The 27,369-nt window shown below is 45.4% G+C and overlaps 1 pseudogene; it reads left to right on the top strand.

Moving 5' to 3' along the window:
* The first annotated feature begins 2,885 nt into the window (after positions 1 to 2,885).
* Positions 2,886 to 8,221, top strand: LOC101440674 (transcription factor E2F3 pseudogene; annotated as a pseudogene).
* Positions 8,222 to 27,369: the final 19,148 nt, after the last annotated feature.

Here is a 27,369-nt window from a genome sequence, read left to right as displayed (position 1 = left end):
CCCTGCAGAAGGTCCAGGACTCCTGCTCCCAGCAGGAGGGACCAGTTACCAGCATCAGCCCAAGTCTCCCCCCCACCCTGGCCCCACTCCCCTGCCTGCAAGACCCCACTGGCTCTTCCCAGGATCACCCACCTCCTCTCAGGGTTGCAGGCTCCGGAAAGATCCGAGCCATGGGGCCTGGCAGCCTTGGATCTCCTGGACCCCAGTTCTGGTCTGCCTGCCCCAGGTGCTCTCAAGACCTTTTCAGTAGCTTCCTGCCCTTCAGGCACCTGCTTCTCAGTCCATTGTTCCAATCTCCAGTGGGAGGTCTACTGTGGCCAAGAGTCCAACCTTCTCCTTTATACTATTTACATCTCCTCCTTCTCTTTCAGAGTCTCAAGGAACATCACATCTCTTCTTGCAGCAAATCCTCATCCTGTTCTTAAAGAGACCACAGCAGCTTGGTAGGGCAGGGCTGAGCTGCGGCGCTGGGCTAGAGGCACCAATGGACTCTTATTTAGGGCTCTACCTATTGCCCAGGTGCCCTGGTCTTCTTTTGCCCAGGGGCCTCCACAGGTCCTCCCCCTCCAGCACATTCACCAGCAGAGTCCCCAGACAAAGCCTGAGCAGGGATTCCCTGTACAGACCAGCGTCCAAAGTTAGAGCCCCAGATGGCATGTCTCCAAGGACAGAGGCCAGGTGCAGACCCGGCTCCAGCCCCTGAGGGGTGGGGCTCTTTCAACGGCCCTCCACCCCCATGACGCCCACCCCAGGCACCAGCCACTTGCCTGGAAGCTTTGAGAGAGATCGTGCATTTGAGGGAGTGTTTGGAAGACTGACTGTGGGTTTTGCCATGGGTGGTTTTATTTTTACCCACGTTTCTGGAGAAAGCCTAATGGCTTCAAGTGCTCCTCTCTGTTCATGAAATTTAAAAGGGGGCAAAGAACGCACACAATTATAATCCCAAAGCAGGGCAACTGGCTTGCCTCTGACTATTAGGTCCCATTAAAGATGTAATATCTGCGATGTCTCCGGAGAAATGCCTACTTATTTATGCTTAGAATTAGGGCAAATATTAGTTAGCATCCAAACAGGATGCAGTTAAGTCGAATCTGATGTCACCAGCAGAGCTTGCATTATAAACAAAATAAGTGGCAATTACTTTCAAGCTGAACCGATAATTTTTTCAAGCGATTCCATTTCATGCTCATCAGAGCCGTCCACCGAAGGAAGGTGTGTTTCAGGGAAATGTGCAGGGTGTGCTTTTTAATCACACTTTATTTAAATGCACAAATGAATGCTGGAGGCCGGCTTCTCCTCTCTCTTCCTCCCTAGGTTTTCCTTTGGGATAGTAATTAGGAAATACAACCCAGTACAGGAAATAAGCGTTGCCGCTTTTATGAGGATTTTAGACCAAAGGGCTTTGCTCCTGTAACTGAAGGAGCTGCATCCCTCAGAGCCCAAGCAGGTTCTTCTGCATCACCTGATACTTCATGCCCTTTGGAAATGACTCCTTGGCCTCCTGGAAGGGCACTTTCTGGGAGAAAGATGAGAAGGTCCAGGAGAGGTCCCGGGAGCAGGAGACAATGAGTCAAGAATGTGTCCCAGCATTCAGCCTGGCTGGAGGTGCCCAGACTGCTGCCCCACTGTGGGCGGCAGTTCGGGGGCTGACCCTCTTCCCGCTCCCTCTGCATTGCATCTTTGTTGGCCTTGCTAATGGCTGCACCCCCATTCCTTTATACCCCACTTTAGCAGCTGGGCTTCCAGCACATTCTCCTGGGTCTGGGCTCCTTGGGTCAGGCTTGTTTGCTGTGAACTTTCTCAAGTTCCTAAGCACCCATCACCCCTGACGATATGGTCCTCGTTGAACGGTGTCCTGGGAGCCTGGCACCTCCACGCAGTGCCCAGAGAAGGTCACAGGGCAAGCAGGTGGAGCTCACGGAGGACATGGCAGCAGGACCTGCCCCAGGGGCAGGGCAGCTCGGGCCATACTTGATGTTTGGGGCCTCCTGGGAGGGGCACTTTCTCTGGAGTGGAGAGATGGCCCCTACACCTGTGCTGGCAGGAGCCGTGTTCAGAGCCAAGCACCTGAATGCAGGCACAGAGCGGGAGGGTAGCAGAGCCTGCGTCTCCCCTGGGGGTCCTGGCTCCATGTGCTCTCCAGTCCAGCATGGGCTGGGGCTGTTCCAGGCCATGTGAGATTCTGCAAGAACCTGGGATTCATCTGCTTCCCCAGGCCTGTTGTCTCGCCACTGCCCCCTCCTTTCCATTATGCAAAACACATGGTCATTTTCCACTGACCAGCCCTGGTTGGGCCTAGTGGTAGAGTCGGAGGAGGAGGCCAGCTCTATGTCCAGGGAATCTGCAGTTCTAGTGGAGAGGGGTCAAAGGAAAGGAGCCAGGAAAGCCCAGGGCAGGGCGTTCACGGACAATGGCAGGTGGGCTGCCAAATGAGTTCCACTTCTTTCATTTAAAAGCAGAGGCTCAGCCTGACTGGGGAGTCCGGAGGCGAGGTAATGGATGGATGCTGAGCTATGTCAGGGAATCTGGGAAGATGGGAACAAGCTCCTGGAGGTGGTACATGGGGTAACCGGTAAGATCTGGTTCCTTGGCGGAACCTCTCTGCAGCCTGCTGTGTGACCAGCTCCAATCTCCTCTTCCCCGAGGTCCAGGAGAAAGTATAATTGGGCATACCTGGGTCCGGTGTCTACCCATGCACGACCAACTGGCTGTGGTCAGTGATAAAGGCAAGGCCCCTGGGTATCACCTCCGTAGGTGGAGGAGGGAAAGTTTTGTGATCTTGGTCACCCTGCTCACCTCGGACCCCAAGAAGTGTCAGCCATAATGAGAGGAGATAAAGAAATGAGCCCTCCAGCCTACAGCTGAGAACCATAGAAGCAGGGCCCATGGAGACTTCAGAGGAAGAGGAAAACCCTCGCAGAGATGGGCAACCACCTTGCTTCAACATGTGGCAAGAGACTTTGGCAAAGTGAAGGCTGGAGCTGGGAGAAAGTGATCATCAGTGCCTTTTGGATGGTTTAAAAAACACCAAGGACAAAGGAAGAGTCACACTACAAATTCCAGACAGACCAAAAACTCCAAAACTCCCTCAGAGAAAGCACGGTGTGATACGTCACCTGGTCTGTTCACCAAGTTCATTCAACTGCTGAACCAAACCCCTGATGGGATCTTGAGCTTGAACAAAGATGCCAAGGTGCTTGAAGTACTAAAGAGAAGAGTCTATGATATCACCAATGTGCTGGAAGGCATCTGCCTCATTAAGAAGACGTCTAAGAATGACGCCCGGTGGTGGGCTGCAGTCTCTGAGGAGGGGGCGTGCTGACCCAGGGTCAAGGCTTGTCTGAAGAAGTGACTGAGCTCAGTCAGGAAGAGGAGGAATTAGATGAGCTGCTCTAAAGCTGCACCTGGACCTCAAATGGTTACCCAAGGATTCAGAGAATCAGAGGTTAGCTTATGTTACATATCAAGATATCCAAAAAATTAGTGGCCTTAAAGACCAAACTGTTATCATTGTGATAGCCCCTCCAGAAACACAGAGAGCAAATAGTTTCTACAAGAGCAGGTGGAAGGTAAGCAGAACAGAGCATGCTCTGTCGAGGCATCTGGCCTTTCCCTGGGTACTTTGGGGAGCCATTGGTCTCCACTGGGGGTGGTTTTGACAAGGGAAGAGACTTGACGTGCTAATATACTCACGTCCCTGGTGCCCAGACCTGCTCGCAGGAGGACCCCAGGAGGGCATCTGTGCCCCAGACCTCTGCTCTAGCCCGGTACTGGTACCCTCTACTGTACCTTCCAACCTTTGCCCCTGAGCATTGATATATTGATTTATGTTAACATGTCAATATCTACTTTCCATGCCCTCTTGGGTGACTCATAGGGTAGGTTCCCACTGAAACTGTTCTCTCCAAGGAAACCAGTAAGCAGCCCCCTTTACTTGGAGGAAGTTAAACGAACAGAATAGGAATAATCAGGGAACTATAAGAAAATACACCTAGGGGTAGAAGAAGCTCTAGCCCATTGTGGGCTTCTCGGGTACCCACGGCAGTCAACAACAGGAGCACTGACAGCTGGCCCATGGGGGACCAAGCAGCGCTGCTCCCCAGCCACAGTTTCCCAAGGCAGCCCTGGCTTGTTCCTCCCATGTCCCACTGAGGAGGTCTGGGCCAGCTCCTGCTGCCCCTGTTCCATTAGCAGATCCAGTACACTGGGGTCAATCCATTCCTCAACTCCAATGGGACGTGTTTGCTCAGTACTATTGACTCTGCTATTGAATTCCTTTCCTTCCTCTTCTTTGTAGCCAGCATCTCGACAAGGCTGTTTGTATTCCCGTCTTCCCTCTCTCCTTCCAGTCACTCTGTGTGCCTCACTGGAGTCTGGCTGCCGCATCCGCCACCCCACTGAACCTGTTCTCACTAAGGACATGCTCACCTTAGGGAACTCTTCTAACCCTTCCAGGAATACATCTCAACCTCTTGATTGCATTCAATGCTGAATGAGTGGCTGTCATTCTTGCCTTCTGTGACAGTTTGAGATTTATTTTGTGAATCCCAAAAAAGAGAAAGATTATGTTTGTAAACTAACCTATTCCTCTGGTTGTGATACCCTTTAATTATATTGATTTTAGTTGAGGGGTCTGTGATTAGATTACCTGTTAAGATTACTTTGAGGACTTTCTTTGATTCGATAGTGGAGTCCCTACCCCCTTGGTGGGTCTAATATGAAATGGAAACTCATTGGAGAGAGACACATGGGAGGAGGGACAGCTCTGTCAATTTTGATCCTGGGGCCCGGGGAGAGATGAGCCATTCACCAGATAGTTTGCAGCTGAGCTTGGGAAGAGAACAGAACAGCTGAGACTGATATTTGAAGGTCAGGAAAGAGCAAGCCTTCTGCCAGCCTGCAGCTGAGAGAGAGGACACCCAGAAGGGAAGGCTGAGCCCTGGCAGAGATCCTCCACCATTTTGCTTCAATGTGTGGCAGCTGACTTTGATGAAAAAGTACCTTTTTTGGTACCTTGAGTTGGACTTTCCATGGCCTTGAGACTGTAAACTTTCACCCTAAACAAATATCCTTTGTAAAAGGCAACCGTTTTCTGGTACTTGGCATTGGCACCCCTTTGGTGGAGTGACTCACCTTCCAAGGCTCCCCCTCCCGGCGCTCCTCCTCCTTCCCTGCCCATCCCATCTCCGTCACCTCCATTGGCCTCTTGCCATTGCTCTCAGACCATGCCTCTGCTTTGCCTCCACTTCTGCTTTTATGTGCTTTTAGGTAACTCATGCCAACCCCATTATCACTGATGTGCTGACGACTTCTAAATCGTTGTTATGGGCCTGGGGTCTCCTTCTCAATCCAGCAGGCATGGAATGCACAGGCCCTGCACGAACCCACCCCTTCACTCCCTTGTATCTGTTCAAAACCATTGGCCTCACTACCTTCCATTCACTGAGGCCAGGAGCCACCACCAGCACCCAGCCCTCATTCATACTGTGCCTTCTATCCTTTCTTTACTTTCCTTGCTTCTCTGACATGTCAGGTTCTCATTTTGACACCTGGACCTGCAGCTCCTCATTGCTTCCCAGTGGCCTTATTCTCACCCGGCCCTCTTCTCTCTCCCTCTAATCCATGTCTGTCTCTGTCTCTGTCTATCTCTACATCTAGAGCTGTCTGTCTATCTAATCTCTATATATCTAATCTAATCTATCTCCATCTCTGTATCTAATCTGTACACCTATATCTACATCTCTCCCTAGTTTTTTCCAGTATTATTTGAAAATAAGTAATTGAATGCTAAAACACTTTAACCTAAATACTCTGCAAAGTTTCTTCTAAGGGTAAGAATCCTAGGACAATCTCAGTAGTGGAAAAGCCCTAGGCTTGGCTTAAATGACAGACTGACCTGGCAATTGCTGAAATTCTGTTTACTCACCAGCAAGGTGAGGTTCCGTGTGTCTTCCCTGGCTTACAGAGTATCACAGGACTCCATCATTCAATTCACTAATTCATAGGTGCTGGGTACCCTGGAGCTGCTGCCTGCCAACTTCTGCAGCCCAGGGGTGAGAGCAGACTATGACCAAGAGTTCAAAGGAGTTGTACTGAAAAAGAAGGCGGCTTTGTTACGTTAAGAAATAGGTCCAGGAAATAAACTTTGCAAGAAGTTCTGAATGTGATCATGCCCATTTGGGGATATTTTATATGTTGTGTTGGGTTGGCTGAGATAAAATGTAATGAAACAGCAGAAATCAGTAGATTTCCACAAACATCAGATAAGCAAGAATATGACTTGGTCAGCAAGACAGCGGAAGAAGCAGGGCTGATATAGACAAGGACTCTAGAGTTTTCGGTTCTTGCAGCGTCAAGAGAGGAAGGCACTGGACAGCCTTGGTGAGACGCTAGGTGAGATAATGGAAAGTGGAATCTCTTGGCCAGTGCTCACGAGCAAATCAATGATGTGTCCATGCAGCTTTGCCCAGCCAGCTTGTAATCTTTTCTGCTGGGAAGGAGCCCTGGTTGGGGAGACAGTGGAGCTCTGTGTGCCTCAATTACCCCTTGCTGACCCTCAAGGGACTAATTCTTTCCTGAAAGATTAGCAAGCAGAGGGGAGCTCTCTTGTGTCTGAACACATCACCCTCTTTGCTTTGGCATATTTGAGACTCACATCATCCACTTCAGAACTATTTTAAGAGTCATTTGGTATTATCAGAAAGCAGCAATATCATAGCGAGACTGCCTGGCATTTCTCCTGGTGTCTGTATATGAGCTGACCCAGGAAACAACCCGGGGGCTGCCTCCCTGTAAGGTCTCAGCCTGCAGAAGGGAAAGATGACATCTAAGTATTTGACAGCTTTTCAGTTTTGTGCTTAAAGTTGTTTGGCTAGAGGAACCTTATGAAATATCATGTTTTCAAAGAAATATGTCATTGGTCTCTTAATACAAAAAGGGCCTTCCTTTAGAAATCCCCTAATCACATTGGGGCTCAGAGAGGGACAGCAGCCTGCCCAGAGCTGCTCAGCAAGGCAGAGGCAATTCTGACCCAAGCTCCAGGTCCTCTGACTGTCAGACCATCGCTCACCCTTAGCTCATCTTTCTGGTCTTTGTGGCATCTCCCAAAGGGGTAAAGTCACAGAGCTTCAGGGAAGACATTAGGTCAGATGTGGCCAGAAGACTTTGAAAGGCAAGTTGACCAACCATCCCATTTTATATGTGGGGAGTCAGGAAAATGCAGTGAATTTCTCAGGGGGATACAGCATATTAGTGAAGGCACTGCACCAAAGCTAGGAGCAGAGGACACCCCTCTGGAGCAGACAGGGGCCAGCGCTGGGCAGGGTGACGGGACCTGCAAACTAGGCAGGTTTCTGCTTGACTGCCCTGGGCTGCCCCACCTCCCCAGGTCTGCCTTCCCTCTGGCTCTATCCGAGCCCACCTGTCCCTGGGTAAGAATGCCAAGCCCTGCCCTACTGTCTGCTCCTGAGGCCACACTCAGTCTCCTGAGTCATGGGTGGCAAGAGAGAGCAGGCACGCTTTCGTATGCTCCCGAAGAGGGTGTGGACTTTGCGGAGAGAGAGCTGTTAGACTCTGTTGTGGACTGACCTGTGTACCCTACAAAGACACGTCGCCATGCTAACCTCTGGTCCTGTGGATGGGACCCCATCTGTAAATAGGATCTTTGAAGGTGCTATTAGCTAAAATGAAGCCAAACCGAATCAGGTGGGCCTTCATCCAGTGTGATGGGATCCTTAAAAGCAGAGGCCATTTGGACACAAGCGGGGGGAGACAGACAGGGACAGAGACAGCCACATGATGAAAGCAGACCCTGAGTTGTGGATCTTGGTGGCAAGATACCTTCAGAACGCTAGGAACTTTGGAGAAAACATGAACCTGCCAACACCTTGATTTTGGGCTCTTGGCCTCCAAAAGAGGGAGACAATAACTCCTGTTGTTTAAGCCAACTAGTGTGTGGTCTATGTTACAGAAGCCTTGGCCAATTAAAACAGACCCTGCCGCGGGAGAGGCAGGAGAATGGTGTGACTCCAAATGTACGGGCCATTGGTGATACCACTCAGCCTTGACTTCCCCGTGCCAGATGGTGGTAATTAAAGCACTCGCCTCCTGGACTTGCTGAGCCTGAGACGACGTAAGGCCTGTGACCCCATAGAGCCCAGAGCTTGGGGATGGCAGCAATTACTATGACCTGTTTCAGAGTGATGGACAGCTGCAGGTATGAGGGCAAAGAGGCTTTAGAATCTGATATACCTAAGGCTGCTACCCAGCTCTGCCCTGTGTTAGGTGTGTGTCCTTGGGCAAGGTATTTCCCCTCTCAGCCCCAAATTTGACATTTAATAGTTGCTCAATAATATATATTCCCCACCTCAGATGTTCCACCACAACAGAACAATTTGGAGGGTAGATGTGAATACATAGCTGAAGACACCCCTTTCATCTTTAATGTGGTGAAACTTGATGTCAATGTTAGTACCAGCTAAAATGTGGCTGACTAAAATTGAGGTGATAAATTAACCACATTGCCACACTTATCTGGAGGTACTCAGTCAAGCTCATCCATGAAGTTCTTTTTATTTCTTTTTATTCAGATTCATGATGAGTTCATTCTCATTCATTCATTCACCTTTGGTTCCTGAGGTATGGAATTAAATAGGAGTTTAAGCTATGACCATCACTGAAAAAGAAAAATATAATGAAGAAAACTTGGCATAGGGTTTGAATTTTTTATCAAGACTATGAGGATACCTTTAAGAAGCTTCATACAGGAGTAATATGAGCTGCCATGAGATTTTGATATGTTTATATATCACTGTGGTTGCAGGGGAAAAAGAGATCATTCAGGGAGAGGAGGAGAAGCTGGGAGAGCAGTTGTGGGTACTGAAATAGTCTGGCCAGGCAGAGGTGCTGATTTTGGTCCAGAGTCATTGCAATGGAGGAAAGAGGAGATGGCTTTGGGTTATTGATGACTTGCGTGGGTTATGGGAAGGAGATGAAATCAGTAAGACATCTTTTGGTTTAGGAACTTGAGAACTTGGGTTGATGGGCAATATAGAGAGACTGCAGGGAAAGGATACATCTAGAGTTCTATTTTCCATCCTGTTAAATTTCAAAATCAGTTGGAAGTGCAAGTGGCAAAGTTAGGAAGACAATTGGATAGGGAAAAGTGAAGGCCAAGGTTGAGGATCTAGATGGAGAGTAAATATGAGAAACTCTATCACTATGGGGAGACTGGATGATCACTCAGTGTGTAAATGAGAAGAAAAACCAGAAAGATCCTAAAATTCATAGGGAGTCTGAGAAGAACTAACTGGGAGAGGGAGAGAAGCAAGTGGGCCACGGCCTGGTTGAGAGGTCCATAAGAAGAAAAATGAGACATGGTCTTTGGATTTGACTCTGGGTGATTCATTGGGGACCTTGACAGTAGTAATTCCAATAAAGCAATGAAGACGGATATCCACATGGAGTGGGTTGAAGAGTGCAGAACATTTAAGAAAGTGTAAAGAGCCGGTGTGGGTGGCCTATTTGAGATGTTTTGCCAAAAAGGGGAGCAGAAACATTGGATAGGAGCAGGAGAGTTGGAGGAAAGCCAAGGGGATTTTGGTTGGGTTTAAGATGAAACACTAGAGCTTGTGTGTGCTGCTGAATGATCCAGCAGACAGGCAAAGATAGATGCTGTGGGAGAGAGAAAGATGGCAGAGGAATAAAGGCCTTCAGAAGGTGAGAGGAAACAGGGTCCAGAACACAAGTGAGTGACTGCCTCTTTGTGTGAGCCAGGACTCTTTTTCTCCTTGTGAGGGGGCCTCTTAGGAGCCAGTCACAAGCATCTTTTTTCTTCTGCCCAGATTATGAGTTACAGGGCTGCCCTGAACCCCAGCATGACTTCACAGATTGGGCCAGAGAACTGGGTCTAAAAGCTGCACATGTATAAGCCAGAACCTCTTTGAGAGGACATGCAATCCAGTCTCCAGCATTCCCAGCTCCCTCCAAGACTAGACAAAGACCCTCCAAACTGAGGTGAAGATTGATTTGGGAGTGGAATCAACAAGGGCACATTGGTGGAGGCTCTTCCCCAAGTCCACATGGAAAATCTGGGATGTGAGGTAGAGAGGATTTTCCCTTCCCTTTCTGCTGCATAGCCCAGGTATGAAGTCAAGGGAAGTCTCCTGCGCTGTCCTGGGGAAACAGAGGAGAAATGCTTGTGTGGTATATCTAGGTATGAGAGGGCCAAGGATGGCACCCCTTCCCAATACAACCCCTGGTTTCCTGAAGCTCAAGATAGCACCCAAAGTTCTCAGTGGGTCTCTGGGGAGCCTGGAAATTAGCAAGGATACAAAGAAGATGATAGGTCTGTATAGGGTCCAGTAGCTGAGATGAGGGAATTCACATAGGACTTAAAGCAGTACGGACAACCCCACTGGAACTGTTGGAGATATGGCTACATCTCGGCTGCCTGCCATCACCTAGGAGCTGCATGGTCCTGGAGTCCATGCCCTTAGATGAGGCAAGCCATCACTGGAGGGAGCACCATACATGGGATTTGCCTGGACCAAGTGGGATGAGTCATACTGGAAGCAAGAGGCCACCTTGTACCTATTAGAGGATGAGACCTTTTCTCTCTTGTGCCTTATGAAACCCAGATTTTAGCATCAGACCCTGGAGCACTGAGAAACTGTGAAGGGGGAAGGGGGATCCAGAAAAGGGAAAAGTCCTGACAAGACTGAATTGTAAACTTTTAGTGACTGAAACATCTTACTTGAATTGAGTTCTTAAGAAAATGATAGATTAAGTGTCTGTCCAAGGTAGAATGGTGTAGGAAGTCAAAATTAAATTGACCTTCTCCTTCTGGAGCCTTGAAACTACTTCTTTCTTGCAAGCCTAGGGTTGATACAATCTTGGAAAACTGGATTTTATGCTCAATATTTGTCATTTGGGTTAAATATATATATATGTATATCATGTATACATACATATATAAGCACATATATTGCTATTGTTTACCTGTGTTGTTCTCCTGCTGAGTTTTATTATCTGCTTGTTTTATCATTTAATGGACATGCTTTAAAACCTCCCACTAGGGTTGTGGATTTGTCCATTTCTGTTTTAGTCCTGTCATCTCTTATACATATTTCAAGGCTATGTTGTTAATGTAAAAATGTAGGGGTTTTATATCTTCCTGGTGAAAATCTTATTATGAAAGATTCCACTGTATTTCTAATAATGCTTCTTGCCTCAATGTCTCATTCAACTGATATTTTTAAAAAAGATTTATTTATTTATTTATTTCCCCTCCCCCTCCCCCTCCCCCTCCCCCCTCCCCCCTCCCCCTCCCCCCTCCCCCCTCCCCCTCCCCCCCTCCCCCTCCCCCCCTCCCCCACTCCTTCCCCCCTTATCCCCTCCACCCCCCCCGTTGTCTGTTCTCTGTGTCTATTTGCTGCATCTTCTTTGTTCGCTTCTGTTGTTGTCAGCAGCACGGGAATCTGTCTTTCTTTTTGTTGCGTCATCTTGTTGTGTCAGCTCTCCGTGTGTGCGGCACCATTCCTGGGCAGGCTGCACTTTCTTTCACGTTGGGCGGCTCTCCTTACGGGGTGCATTCTTTGCACGTGGGGCTCCCCTACGCGGGGGACACCCCTATGTGGCAGGGCACTCCTTGCGCGCATCAGCACTGCGCATGGGCCAGCTGCACATGGGTCAAGGAGGCCCGGGGTTTGAACCGCAGACCTCCCATGTGGTAGACGGATGCCCTAACCACTGGGCCAAGTCTGCCGCCTTGTTCAACTGATATTAACACAACTGCCCAAGCTTTCTTTTGGTTAGTGTTTGCATGATAAATCCTTTTGCATTCTTGTACTTTTGATCATTTTGTATCATCTGTGTCATTTGTAAGCAGTGTTGTATTATAGGTTTTACCTGATGACCTGTGCGTTTTAATTGAAATATTTTTTGCTTATACTTACTGTATTTACAGTAATATAAACCTAATGATAGTTAGGTCTGTAACTATCATTTTGCCACTTTTCTGCACTTGATCTGCCTGTTCTATGCCCCTTTTTGCCTCTATTTTCTTGTCTTCCTTTTATATTATTTTCTTTTTTCTCCTTTGTTAGAGAGTTTCTTACATATTATTTTATCAATTTTTACTAATTTTACGAAGCTTTTACCTTTACTTTCTTGTCTTCCTTTTACATTATTCTCTTTTTTTCCTTTATTGGTGAGTTTCTTACATATTATTTTACTAATAGTTACCCTAGTATCTTAGTTAGTCAGGGCTGCTATAACAAGTATCAAGGCTGGTTGACTTGAACAACAGGAATTTATTGTCTCACAGTTTTGGAGGCCATTAAGTCCAACATCAAGGTGTCAGCAGGACCATGCTTTCTCTGAAGTCTGCAGCGTTCTGGTGCTGGCCGCCACAACCCAAGTCTCAACCTCTGCCTCTGTCACATGGACATCTGTTTCTTTCTATCTTCTCCTCACTCTTACTGCTGACTATGTCTAAATTTTCTCTGTTTATAAGAACTCTCTTTGAGTTGGATTAAGGCCCACATGATTCAGTTTGGCCTCATCTTATTAGGATCTTTGAAGATCCCATTTACAAATGAGTTTATATCTGTAGGACCAGGGTTAGGACTTGAACACATCCTTGTGGAGGACAGGATTCAATCCATAACACCAAGAGCTTATATCATGCATTGCTCACTTATTAAAGTCTAATATAGATTAATACCTTTACAACTCCATGTCAATGCAAGGAAGTCATTCTTTAATCCCTTTTATGCACTCCACCTTATTGCCATTTGAGCATGCATCTCAATTCTACATATATGTTTAAATCCCACAAGAGATTATTATTATTGTTGCTTTATACAGTCAAGAGTCATTTATATTTACTTACATGGTTTTCTTTTCATTCCTCACCATTCATTTTTGCATCTCTCTGCTTCTACCTGGATTCATTTTCCTTTGTCAAAAGAAAACCTTCTGTTTTCCTTTAGTGATGAGTCTGCGGGTGATAAATTCTCTCATCTTTTCTTACCTGCAAATATGTTTATTTTTCTTTCATTTTTGAAGGATATTTCTGCTGGATATAGAATTCTGCACTCAGAGTTGATTTCCTTTCAGACATTCAAAGCTCTAATTCCATTGCCCCCTGGCTTCCATCATTGCTGTCCAAAAGTCAGCTTTTGGTCTTATCGTTGTTCCCTTGAAGGCAATGTGTCTTTCCCCCTCTGGCTTCTTTCAGTATTTTCTACTTGTCTTTGGTTTCCACCACTTTAATTAAGTGTGTCTAGGTGAGTGGTTTTCTTTATACTTACCCTGCTTGAATTAAGCCCACTTTTGGGTCCCACCTTAATATTCCACTTTCAAGACTGGAAAACGGGGCCAGAGCAAGGATGAGGATGGTCAATGGTCCGTGGTAACCCAGATCCCTAGGGTCTCTGGATCGGTGTCTTAGTGAACTCCAACCTCTACTGGGTGGTGTCGCTCTGAACTCACCCTTTCTCAGGACCTCCAATTAGCTTCGTTCACACCTAGCTTCCCTCTCCCTTACCCCTGGTTTTTAGTAGAAAATAGACATGGTTTATAAGATATAGAATAACATGGTTCAGAACTGTCCTTCCATATCTTTTTCCTGCTCAGACAGCACCACCAGCCTCTTACTGATACCCCTCTTTATGAAATCTTATAGAATAGTCTTTAAGGCCCAGCTTGCAGGTCAGACTGCCTGGGTTTACATCTCAGCCCTGCCATGCTTCTGCTGTGTGATCTCAGGAAGTAACCTCTCTATTCCTCGGTTTCTCACCTCTAAAATGAGCAGTGCTAATTATGCCTGCCTCGCAGTGAATTTCAGAGTGGGTTATTTTCCCCTTCAGAATCGATTAGTTCATACAAAAAAGCTATTAAAACAGTGCCTGGGGCAAAATCTGCTTCATGTAAGTGTTACCTATTGTTTTTACTATGTGCAGGGCCTTGTTTGGCCTTCAGAGTGTGTGTGTAATTGGGGCTCGTGGATATGTATAATGACAGATAATACAGCAACACAGGGAGCTAAAGATGGAAAATGCTTCTGCTGGTGCATTCCAGGGTCTCTGTGACTTGAAGTGCTGGTAGAATCGTACACTCCCTCCAGCATATGTGTGTGTGCAGCAAGTGTGAAAAGAGTCAGGCCTTTGAGCCATTTCCTTAGGCATACTGGTGACCCACGTCAAAGAAAAAAGAACTCTGCTTTGTCCAAACAAGATCTTTGGACCAGAGGTGTGAGCTCCTCACTCTCTCAGCACTAGTAGAGTCTCAACAGCCATTTGGCTCCATTTCCACATTCACCAGATGCTACAATTCTCATTTTTCCCTCCAGCAATTAATAGAGGAGACATCTAGAGCTATTTTGGGGACCATAAGAGCCACTCAAAGTGGCCAAATTGTTAACAGCCTTGCTTGGAAACACAACATGGAAATAATGCTTTGTTCCAGGGTGGCTGCCTTTCTGAGATCCTCCGGAAACAAAAGCATCTTCAGGTTAACCCTACTTGTGACTTTGTTAAAAGTGTTCTTCCTTGGAAGTATTGTGGTGTTGTGAAAGAACACAGTTGAGAGAGAAAGACATGTCCAGATTGGGATTCTGGTTTGTCCTTGTGTTAACCATCAGTGCTTGGACCAGTTTCTACCCCACCCCACCCCCTGACCTTTGTATCTTGCCTCCCAGGACCATTAGAAGGACCTCGACTGGACCATGTAGAAAGGAGGAGGAGCTCACTGCCCCTCAGTCTCTGGACAGGATTGGCTCATGGCCAATTCCATCTGCCAGGAAGTCTTTCCTTGGCTCTAGAGATGTCCCAGGGGTCTTGCCTTTTATTGATCACTTCCCCCCAGAGATCCTGACCTCATCTAGAGGATCTCTGAAGTACCTAACACTGATATAGATATGAAACTCAGTCCCTGCACTGAGTTCCACAAACAAATGTCATGACAAGGTCATTGGGTAGTCAGACAGAGCAGCATGGTATCTACCCAGAAATTGTGTATTTAATTGTTCTTCTTCAAAAGTTCCCTCTGGCACCTTCCAGAAGTTCATAGCTTGGACTTTCTCCACCAATGTCTCCACTGGCTTCTTCTGTCCCTTTCCCTGCTGTACTTCTCCATACATCTGCACCAACTAACACACGGACTCAAATTCTTCTCCCCAAATTTCATATCTAAGCCATTTGGGGGCTCAGCAGACAAAATGGCCATTTATTAAACAGCATTCCCCTTTCCGAGAGTAAACTGCAAAGGTCACTTATCTGTTATTTTTATACCCACTCAAATTGCTTTTGGTTGTGTTTTCCCTCAAAGCAGAGCCTGAGACAAATATTGGGAGCAAGAACTTTATTGGGGAAGTTGTCTTCAGAAGCAGGAGTGTGGGAGCAAAGAGTGAGAGAGAAAAGGTGATTGAAGATGTATTAGCAAGACAGCATCTGTAGCCAGCAGAAGCTGAATGCTGCAGGGACTCTGAGAAGTGTCATCCAGAATCGTCTGTTAAAAATGCAGGAGGCACATGTACAATATTAATACAAGGCATTAATAATAGGGTGGTTTATGGAAAAAATACAGCAAACATACAATTTGGACCATAGTTAGCAGTAATATTTTGATGATGTTCTTCCATAAATTGTAAGAAATGTTCTACAACAATGCAACGTGGGGTGATGTATGGGAATTCTGCACATTATGCATGATCAATTTGTAAACCCACAACTTCTCTAATAAAAATAAAACATAAAAGCAAATGAAAGAATTTTAAATGCAAGAATTTGGGACCTATGTCTGCTGATTCCCACCCTTCATTGTTCAAGAGTTGTCCAGGAGGCAGTTACTCCCTCCACATGTCCAGGCTGCATGTGAACTGAGTGGGATCTGCTTTCTCAGGGACCTCAGAGGCAGAGAAGTGGAGGTGTGAGGCTCAGGCAGAGGTAGGCACAGGACGTCCACCCGGCTGGGCTGAATCTGGAAATGGCCAGCTTGCTGTGGAGGGAGACACTTAAAGCATTTGCTACACAGTAGAGCATGCGAGGCACCCAGCACGGTGCCTGGGCCTCAGCCAGAGCTCAGTAAACCCCTCCTCCCTCTCTCCATCCTGTCCTCAGCCCCTTCTTCCCCTCCGACTCTGCAAGCGATGTTGACCTTGCAGGAATTCCAGCTGGGACCGTATTTTAGGTGCCCTCTTCCCCTGATCTCAGCTTGCATTTGATCTATTGAAGAGCTGAGGCAAAGCTCAGTTTCAGTTCTCAATTTGTTGGTTTGTGTCTCTGGGAATTAGACATTTGTTTGCTACCACTAATGAAAGGAGAAGAGAGATCAGAGATCCAACAAGCTAGTGTTGTCAGTATGTCAAATCAAACCAATCTCTCTCTTTATGCTTGCAATGCTTCCGGAGAGGAAACAAGCAGAAGGTGAAATGGGGGCTGTGCCTGGAGAGGAGAGAGAGAAGCACCTGGTAACGAAGGTGACTCCTGAGAGCGACAGGAATGGGGAAGGGCCAAAGGGTCATTTCAGATATATTAAAAACTGGTTTCTAAGTGGGGTCTATGAAAATGAAATGCAGGTTGGACAGTGTTGGTCATAGGTAATCATGGAAAAGACTCATGTCACCTGAGAGCCTTTTCCCTGTGTTTTCTCTCCTAAAATGGTATCACTCACCTGGACTGTTTACCTGCTTTCCCAGACCTGGCTCTAAGTGAACTCTTTTTAAGTCTTTTCCCAAATTACATTCACTTTTGGAGGACACAAGTTTGCCTCATTTGAAGAGAGGCAAAGGAAGTCACCCACACAAGGGATTGATAAGATATGGTGCTAAGAGGAGGGAGGTCTGAGCAAGGGCCACCAGGCACCTTTGTGACATGGGTAGGTCCTTCCTTGTCTCAATGCCTCACCCCTCCTGCTTGATCAGTCTGTGAATCTGTGTTTTAATGAACTTCAGTTGTCTGTGGGTTAAAAATGCTTATGGGTAATGGAGTAGGAAAAGGCCACTCAAAGTGTAGGAAATAAATTGAAGCAAGAAATACATATGAAGGTAAAGGATGGAATATATTTCAACACCTAAAAAATGTTCCCTCACCCCACCCAGCCTTGGGAGCCAGAATAGGAATATAATGGATAGGATTGTATCCCCCCAAAAGATATGTTCAGGTTCTAACCCTGCTCTTGTGAATGTGAACTTATTTGTAAATGGAATCTTTGAAGATTTATTAGTTAAGATGAAGCCAAAGTGGATTAGAGTGGGCCCTAAACTAATATGACCGGTGTCCTTATAAGGAGAGGAAATTTGGACACAGAGAGATAGAGACAAAAAGAGAGATGGGCATGTGGTGGAGAACAGAGATTGAGTTATGCCTCAAGTCAAGGAACATCAAGGGTTGTTGGCCACAGCCAGAACCCTATAGAGTTCGAAGGAAGCATGGCCCTGCTAACACTTTGATTTCAGACTTCTAGCCTCTAGAACTCTGAGACAATCAGTTTCTGTAGTTTAAGCTAACTAGTCTGTGGTACTTTGTTACAGCAGCCCTGGCAAACTTAGACAAAATGTCACCAAGATCCTTTAAACTGGTGGCATTCCCACTAGATCTACACCCAGGATCCCTTGCTCTTGTTTCAACTAGCTCTCACAAAATTCGACCGCATAGAAGGCTTGTTCCTCAAGGCTTACATACTCATCTGCATTACTTCTGGAGACAGTCTCTCTGTGCAGTGGTTCTTCAAAAACTCAGAGCTAAAGAAATTTTAGACAGCCCAGATAAATCAATATGGTGAAATACTGTGATGATTCCTTTTATGAACTGCCTTTGAAATACTAAATATCTTTCTAGTTGTGCTCCAAAAATCATTTGATCCCTGTAACCCCAAACCACTCTAAAGATCACAGCTTATCTGTGCTTCAGTCTTAATCTTTTCATGGGCTTTTGGCCAAAAGCAAAAAAATCTGACCCAAGTTGCAGGTCCTTGGTCGAGAAGAATGTATAGATACATTATTTTTTTCATGGAATAATTTTGTATGTTTTGAAACAGTATAATCACATAAAATCATTCGAAGCAGTAGCATATATTAAGTCCATCCTGGAAGTATTATCAGTTTCCTTCCTAATGAAGAAGTTTGATTCTCAGAAAGAGCAAGCCAGGCTAGACCCCATATCTACTCTTGGTGTTGAGAGTTCCTGGTGCAGTGCTACGAGGGGAATCCCTTGCTTCTCAGTTATCTCAGTTTTGGGCTGAGCTTGGCTAACAGTGGCCAGACAAAGTCTAAAGGCCAATTCCTGTCCTGACAATAGCACCCAGATGCCATGCTTTAGCAAAAGTGGTCAAGCTGGGCTGAAAACCTTATCATCTCTGGATCCAACTTGATGAGCAACATCCAAGCACCCCTTTGCACTGAGCATTGTTTGAGGGGTTTCTGTCATGAGAAGGGCATGGGTTTGGGTGTCACACAGACCTTGGGCACATTGTACAACCTTTCTAAAGGTCAGTGGCCTTATCTGAAAAAGAGGTAGCAGGGCCCAGGACCTTTGTTCAATCCCCTATTATAAATGATATTTCTGAGAAGCAGAAAAGGCAATGGGAGCATGCGTCCCAAGGTGAAGGACTTCTGCTACCAAGGTCCTGAGGAATGGAAAATTCTCTCTTTATTCCTGGACAAGCCTGAGGAAGATGGCAAAGTGCCAAGAGACACATCTTTCCAGGTTGCTTATTCACTCAGACTTACATGACAATGCTTCTTACAGGGAAGGCCACGGCTTCATTGTGCCCCTCTTTCGGGCAGGGTCTGCCTGCACTCCTCATTCCACATCCTAGCTTAGTACCTACACCACGCAGAGCCTGGCTGAACACCTGAGTGTGTGCAGGGGCCCCGCTGTGGGCCCTGCCTGCCCTGACCTTGGGGGCAGAGACAGATGAGATGGAGCCCCTGTCTTCCTGCCCTCCCAAGGAAGCATGGCCCAGTGTTGTGTGGAGTAAAGGCCAGTGAGGAACTCAGCATCTGGGGGGCAAGGAGCAGGGCCATGGAGAGTCTGCTCAAGGCCATGAGCTGATTGAAACTGCAGGGTCCAGCTGAGGTAGAGCGGGTGTGCGGTGGCTGAGACCCAGGGTCTTTGTCACCAGCATTCCACTGTCTTCTTGTGTTGGCTTTCTCCCCATTTGGAGAGAAGGCTGTGAGTGCCGAGGCCGTGGCCAGCTGGAGTGGGGTGTCAGTGAGCCACCGAGAAGATTGTAGAGGGTGGAGGAAAGCCAGGTGGTTCTAAGCAGCCACTGCTCAGTATGGGGAGGTGGAAGCATAAGAGCAGCCAAAACTGGGGTCAGCTGGGCTTGGGGACAGGAAGGACCAGAAGGGCATGACCACAGACATGGTCTACTTCTGAGATGGGGGGAAGCCTGGGAGGACTGAGGTCAGAGAGTCAACTCAGGGGTCTACCTGCTGAGTGCCAGATGCCATACCAGATGAAATAGCCAATGCCCAGTGTGTGACAAACTGAGGTGGTTTGAAGTCCTCTGTACCCCAGAAAAACATGTTCCTAAACTTAACCCATTCCTGTGGGTGTGAACTCATTATAAGTAGGACATTTGGATGAGCTTACTTCAGTTTAGGTAGGATCAACCTCTATCAAGGTGGGTCTTGATCCTCGTATCAGTCAAGGTTCTCTAGAAACAGAATTGACAGGAGATTCTATAAATAGTATGAGATTTTATAAAATTCTCTTACGTGACTGTGGGGATGCATAAGTCCAAACTCTGATTCCTCAGGCAGGCTGCAGACCACGGGCTCCAATGAAGGTTCTTGATGAGTTCCCAGGAGAAATTGGCTGTCCTAAGTGAAGCTGAAAAATTCTCTCTGAATGATGAAATCACTTCCCCTTTTAAGGCATTCAACCGGTTGGATAAAACATCACTCATTGCTGACAGTACTCTCCTTGATTGATTGTAGACATAATCAGCATCTATGCAATGAACTCACTGACGACTAAAACCCATAAATATCTTTGTATTACAATTAGTCCAGTGCTTGCTTGACCAAACAACTGGCAGAATTACCTGGCCATGTTGACACATTAGCTTAACCATCACAATCCTTTATAAATGGAATGAATACAAAGAGAGAGAAAGAAAGCCATGAAAGCAAGAAGCTGAAATCAACAAGAAAGGAGAGAGCAGTAGACACCACCATGTGCCTTGCCATGTGACAGAAGAACCAAAGATAGCCAGCATCAGGTCTTTGGGAAGAAAGCATCACCTTGATGATGACTTGATGTGGCCATTTTCCTGGCCTTGAAACTGTGAGTGAATAAATCCCCATTGTTTAACTCAACCCATTTCATGGTATGTGATTTAAGCAGCCTAGGAAACTAAGACAGGTACTGTCACAGTTGGCTGTGGCTGCTGTAACACAATACCACTGGTTGGTTGGCTTGAACAATGGGAATTTGTTTCAATGTTTTGGGGGCCAGAAGTCCAACGTCAAGGTGTTAGCAGAATCATGCTTTCTCTGAAGTCTTCAGTGTTCTAGTGGTGGCTAGCTGGCAATCCATAAGTCAGTCTTTGCCTCTGTCACATGACCACCAGTCTCCTCCCACTATGTCCACACTTCTGTACTTATAAGGACACCAGTCATATGAGATTAAGGCCCACCCTCATTCAGTTTGGGCACACCTTAAGTGGTGACATCTTCAAAGGTCCTGTTTACAAGTGGGTTTACACTCACAGGACTAGGGGTTGGGACTTGAATGTGATTTTGTGGTGGACACGATTCCATCCCCAACAAGCAGGTGCAATTCTAATCACTCTACATGTGCCAGCTCATTTGATGCAAGGCAGACCCTGTTATCATCATTCTGATTGTACAGATGAAGAAACAGGCCCAGAGAGGTGAAGTGACTTGCCTACAGTGACACAAGAATGTAAGTGAGGATGTGGGGATTGGGAAGGAGGCATTCTGACTCTCTGGTGGGAGATCCTAACTCTTACACTATGCAGCCATCCTTCTCGGGCTGCTCAGCCTTATGACAACCTGATGAGTCAACCATGCTTCAGCCCTCTTCACATGGAGGTCTGCTCCTGGACTTACAGCTGGTGTGGGACAGGACCCTTCCGTAGGGGTCTCAAGAGCTGTATAGAACCCCAGGGTCTCAACTCCAGAGACTTAGGGCAGGGCTCAGCTCTCCCTGTTATTTTTCAGAGTCATTTCTCCAACCCAGCAGCAGTCACTTTTCCCTGCCTGCCAGCCTATCTACTTTTTGGTTATGGACTTGCATCTTCCCCTAGCATCTTCCCCCACCAACTTTAATTAGAGCTCATGATCGACTTATGCTCTCTTTCTGTGCTTTCAGCTCCCCTGGCACTAAACACTCATCTCTCACCACTCCTCACAGAGAAGATGACCTGAAGAGAGAGTCCCATAGCTTAGATCTTGGGTAATTGGTGAGATGAACCTCCAAGGAGAACAAAGAATAACACTGCACCCAGAACCACAGAAGCAGCAGTGGAAAGTGCTGTTTGACATTTCAGAAAGCTCTTCCCAACTGCTCAAATGCAAGCAAAGCTCAGAACAGGATGTGATGAGAACACTAAATTCCAGTGGAAACACAGAGGGATGGATATAAGTGGCAAATAATTATCCCAATTGGGACCCAAGGCAGAAGCCTGACACAAATGGAGCCTCAGTGACTTGCATGAAATGAAATTGAATAAAATCTCAAAAATGAGGGAAAATACATAAAAATTCAGCTCCTTATTTGAGAGTTGCTGCACATTTTAAACAAGGTTGGATTTTGGTTTTTGTGGTTATGAGTTACCAAGGAGCTGAAAGAAGAGTGATTCTGTGAAAATCTCACTGAAGAGCCTGCAGTAAAGGGATATGACAGGGGCATAGTGAGACATTGGGTTAGGTGGTGCAAGCTTGACAGGGGTAGGGTGGGAAGGGTGGGTTGGACTGTCCACTGAACTGGGGGGAGGTCTGGGTGAGGGAGCAAGTTAACACTGGGGATTGGCAGGTACATGGTTGAAATTACAGTGTTGGGAAAGCTCTCCTGGCAATATGACAGGGAAGGGTTACTGGTTTGGGGTGTTGGATGTTATGGCCGTATGTATACCTACAGAATTGAGTGGGAGAGAGTATAAACTACAATGTAAACTATAATTCATGATTGGTGGCAATGTTCCAAAATGTGTTCATTGATTGCAATGAGAGAAGTTGTTGAGGTAGAGAAGTGTGGGAGGTGTGGTGAGTGGGGCATATGAGAATTCCTTATATTTTTTTATGTAACATTTTATGTAATCCAAATATCTTTTAAAAATAAATGAAAAATATATTTTAAAAAAAAGAGCCTGCTGGTCAACCAGGGCCACCAGGAGGCAGGTTAGTGGCATATGTTGGTATCTGAGATGGGTCGGGCAGAGTGCTCTTTTAGAAGTAGGACCCCTGCTGTGACATTAATCCAAAAGAATGAGGGGAAAATATGTTGATACAGCCCAAACACACTGATATTCTTGTCATTCTGTTGTATTTCATTTCTTCTATGTATTTTTGTGATGATGCTGTGTGAACAATTTTATATGCTACTCCCTCAACCTCCACAATGTGCTTCTTCTCCATGCTCTTACATTATAAAAATTATTATTCTTAGTTGCACTATGCCCTTTCAAGTGTGTATGACCTGGTATGATATGTTCCTCTGAACATCTGGGTTATAACAGCATAGGGCTATTTCCCATACTTGGGGTTATTTCTTTAGAAAGGGTCCCCAGGAGTACAGGTTCTATGTCAAAAGCCCATGCATTTTGAATGCATATGTTAAAAATGATCAACTTGTCTTCTAAAGGAGAGTACCAATTTACAGTGCCATCAGTGGAGGAAAGTTGATCTCATTCATTCCACAGTTATATTCCAGGCACTTCTGTGTGTGCAGTAGAAACAAAAAATGAATTTGGCACATCCCTACTCCCCAGGGACACAGAGTTTAGGAGTGAAGCCAGATAATGGGTGTCCCATAGGGTTGGTGTGGGGTAAGGTAGAGGCATGCTCCATGCCTCTCCGGGTTGGCCACACTCTTGTACAGAGACCAGCATGGAACTGACAGCCCTTATGCAAAAGTCTGTGTCTTCACTCCCATTGGACCTAGGTCCTCATCCCCTCTTGTACCTCCCGTATGTATTTCCCCAGAATCCCTCTTCTTTTGCCTCCTGCCCAGTGTCCGGACCCCACAGTGAAGCCACAGAATTTGAGCTCTCTTGAGCCCATAACTGTGTCTTTTGCTTCCTACTCAAGTAATCCCAGCTTCTTCGGACTGACTGTATAGTCAGATTAGCTAACCCATCGCACCTGATGCCTTCGTCATTTTTCTCTGCAGCCCACGGGCATGTTTGTTTTCACACATTTCCATCCACCCTGATTTTCTTAACCGCCAGCCTGGGGTGCAGAAAGGGGAGAAGTGGGTATTCCGGTAGAGGCAGCAAAAATGGAAACCCCTGTGGCATTTTGGCCATCACTGTGCCAACTTGGATTTTTTGGGGGGTGGTGGGGTACATGCTGGGGGAGTGGCCCTTCCAAGAATTAAACAAACGTGGCTGATTCAGGGAGCAGAAGATTGTTTCCTTGCAGCTTCATTAGGTGCAAGCTGTTGGCCTGCAGTTTTAATGTCCTTTTCACTTTTTCTCTGTCATAAGCTGTTTAATTTGGGGTAAGAACTGTTTATTCTCTTTGATTCCTGTTTTGCCAACTCTTGCACAGAGGCAAAGTTGATAAGAAGGAAGTAGTTTCTCTCCAGTCCCAGAGGGCTGTAGCGGTAACACTTTAGCTTGCCTCTAATTACAGCCACCATGACAGTTCATATGTTGTAGCAATAAAAATAACCATAAACCTTACATAATCATTAAAGTTAAGCAAACAGCCCCTCACTGCATCATAATGTACAGGTAGTTGCTAATAATCCAGGAACAGCATTGGGGCATTCAAGGAACATCTTTCCTATCTCCACAGTTTCTTAAACAACTTTAGAGACGTATTTTTATTAAGTATATGCAAGGCAGATGATCTTAAACCTCAAGAAGAGTGTGCATAATAATTGTGTACTCTTCTAATGCTCTCCAAAGACCTATTTAGAGTCCATTCTGAAAGACAATAATATATCAAGAAGTTCTGCAAACTTCCTCCTAATGAAGACATGCCAATTTGAGACCAAGAACGTGGCCTCAAAGGACAAAATAACCACTGCTCTCAGTCTCTCGGTGTTTTGCTACTTTATTTCAGAGTGATTCAAAATCTAATTAAATTTCTAAACTCTAATGAAATTACGGAAGAAAAATCATTTAGGATTATATTATGTACAATTACTCATGGCTGAAAATTACAGTTACCCTCTTTCACCAGGATGGGGTCTCGTGGGAAAACCCTTGTTATTCATCCACCATATAAATCTGACACTTCTCCCATTATTTACAGGTTGGAGGCAAAACTGAATTAATTAAATATATATATATATATATATATATATCCTGAGCTGCAATAGATAGATGGGGCAGGTGTTCAGGGAGAAAGAGAAGGCATGTGGGCTGAGACTCCTTTGTGAAAGTCAGGGATGGGACGAGTACAAACTGACCCTGGATTCCCTCTAAAAGGGCTGATGCCCAGAATCTGAGTTCTTGGCATCAGCAGTATCATTGCACATGGGGCAGAGGAGGGCAGAGCCTTAGGGGGTGAGCTTAGGGTGTGTGACGTGGCTTCCAGCTCTGCTGGCTTTGAGAATCTCAACTTATTTTTCTGTAGGTAAGAGAAGGACTTGCCACCAGAAGTTTGGTTAGGGATGGTAGACTGAATCTGTAGTTTAAAAGCGTTGAATGACTTGATTATTTCATGCCGATATAAATAAGCAGACTCTTTTGAGGTCTGCAGCTGGTTAGCAGTTTCATGAACTCTACTGGCCTATAGTCTTTAATCTCTGAATAGAGAGCTTTGAAAGTGCCACCATGCTCAAAAAGCATTATTGTTCACTGCAGCAAGTTTGGCTTCAGGAGACTCAGACTTCCAGGAAAGCAGAATAGGTAAATTGGATCTTTCTTCCCATTCAGAGTGACAAGAAAATAAGGAGGAAATATTTCTTTAATATTTTTTAAAGGTATCACTGAACTAGTAAGGCAACAAAGATATAGGAGAATAGGATCTGGGAGTAGAAACTCTCCAAAATAAGTGTAGCATTTGGAACAGTTTTTCTCTCAGAGGCATATTTGAACCGAAAGAGAGGTGACTGAGGATCTTGAGAAGTGAAGGAAAACTGTCACTAGTTTTAAGGGGCTAGAAATCAGAACTTGCCACCTACAGATTGGTTTGTAAGGACTGACCCCAAGAGGAGATGGTAAAGCTGAAATAAATTGGCCCTCAGAAGGACTGATGTCCAGCTTTGAGTCACTTCAATTTCTGAAATTGTGTTTAGGTGTTCCAGTTTTGGTAGTGTCCCTAAAAGACTACCCAAGGGAAACGGACTTGGCCCAGTGGTTAGGGCGTCCGTCTACCACATGGGAGGTCCGTGGTTCAAACCCTGGGCCTCCTTGACCCGTGTGGAGCTGGCCCACGTGCAGCGCTGATGCGCACAAGGAGTGCCGCGCCACACAGGGGTGTCCCCCGCGTAGGGGAGCCCCACGCGCAAGGAGTGCACCCTATAAGGAGAGCCGCCCAGTGTGAAAGAAAGTGCAGCCTGCCCAGGAATGGCGCCGCCCACACTTCCCGTGCCGCTGACGACAACAGAAGCAGACAAAGAAACAAGACGCAGCAAATAGACACAGAGAACAGACAACGGGGGGAGGGGGGGAATTAAATAAATAAATAAATCTTTAAAAAAAAAAAAAAAAGACTACCCAAAAACAACATCATCCTAGGCTTAAAATTATTTTATTTCTATAATTTTTATAGGCAATGTCAGGGACTCAATACAAAATAATAACTGGCACATGAGAAGACAAGAAAACACTAAAAAAAAAAAAAAAAAATCCCAAAAAAGCAAACAACCACACACAAACATAGAACTTGAAAGAATTATATTTACTCTGTTCAAGGAAATAAAAGATAAGATGGTGAATTTTGGCAGACAACAAAAAAATACATAAGAATCAAATGAAGATTCTTGAACTGAAAATTATGGTAAGTGAAATTAAGCACCAAATATTTGGTCAAAGAGTAAATTATATTCAGTTGAAGAGAGAATTAGTGAACTGGAATTAGTAAACCAGAAGAATGAGAACAAAATATCTAAACTTAACATGAAGTGACAAAAATAGGAAAAACACAGAAGAAATTGTAAGAGATATAGGCCTAACACAGGGATTCTTAAACTTCTTTGTTCCACGACCCCTTTGATAGTCAGGTGAAAACCATGGACCCCTTCTCAGAATGTAGCAGCAGATAGTTTTATGTCACTCAACATCAGCATCTTTAAATTTTAGGATTATTCAAAATTACATTTTACAATTTTCCCATATTTCAATACCTGATAACCTAACACAGTTCAACATCAGTTCAAATGGTCATTTTTGGCAAACATTTAGAAATTCTAGTTTTCCCACGACATCATAAAACCACTCGGCCATCCTTACCAACCTTTTTTCCAGTCATTTGACCACTGCACTCAGAACATGCCACATCAAAATAAAAATCATGCAAGTCCACACTACACTGTGTATTATTTAATAAGTATATAACACCTGCACCAACATGTACCCACAAGAATAATGTTTTTAAATGCATAAAATAAATTACAAAGGAAATCAGTTACATATATTGTAAATGAAAAACATATGATACACTATACATATGTGCTTCTTAACACATTAAATAATAATCCAATACATCAAAAATATAGGAAAGTTAAAATTAAATTTTATTTTTTAAAGACACATCAACACAGACTGTTGTTGTTTATCTTGAGTAAGAACATTAAACTTTGGTGTAGTATTTGACAAGGAAACACACATATCATGTTGGACATCTAATCAAATTGATTTTTTCAATTCAAGTTCACAGACCCCCCCTGAAATCTTTGATCCATGAACCCATGGTTAAGAACTCCTAGTCTAATATATGTGTAATTCAAGTCCCGGAAGGAGATATTAGAGAGAATGGAAAAGATGTGATATTGAAGATACACTGACTGAACATTTTTAAACTAACAGAATACATCAAGATACATGTTCAAGGAGTCCTAAAAACGCTTAGCAGGTAGCAGAATAAATGAAAAGGAAATCACACCTGGGCACATCAGAGTACAGCTGATGAAAGTAGCCAAAGTTCTAGCACCAGAAAGCAGGCCAGTAGTTAACAGAGGTGGGGGAAGGAAGATTAGGGAGTGATTAATTGCTAAATAAGTA

Source organism: Dasypus novemcinctus, chromosome 6, assembly GCF_030445035.2.
Source record: "Dasypus novemcinctus isolate mDasNov1 chromosome 6, mDasNov1.1.hap2, whole genome shotgun sequence".
NCBI classification, from domain to species: domain Eukaryota; kingdom Metazoa; phylum Chordata; class Mammalia; order Cingulata; family Dasypodidae; genus Dasypus; species Dasypus novemcinctus.
This window is presented reverse-complemented; position numbering and strand designations above follow the sequence as displayed.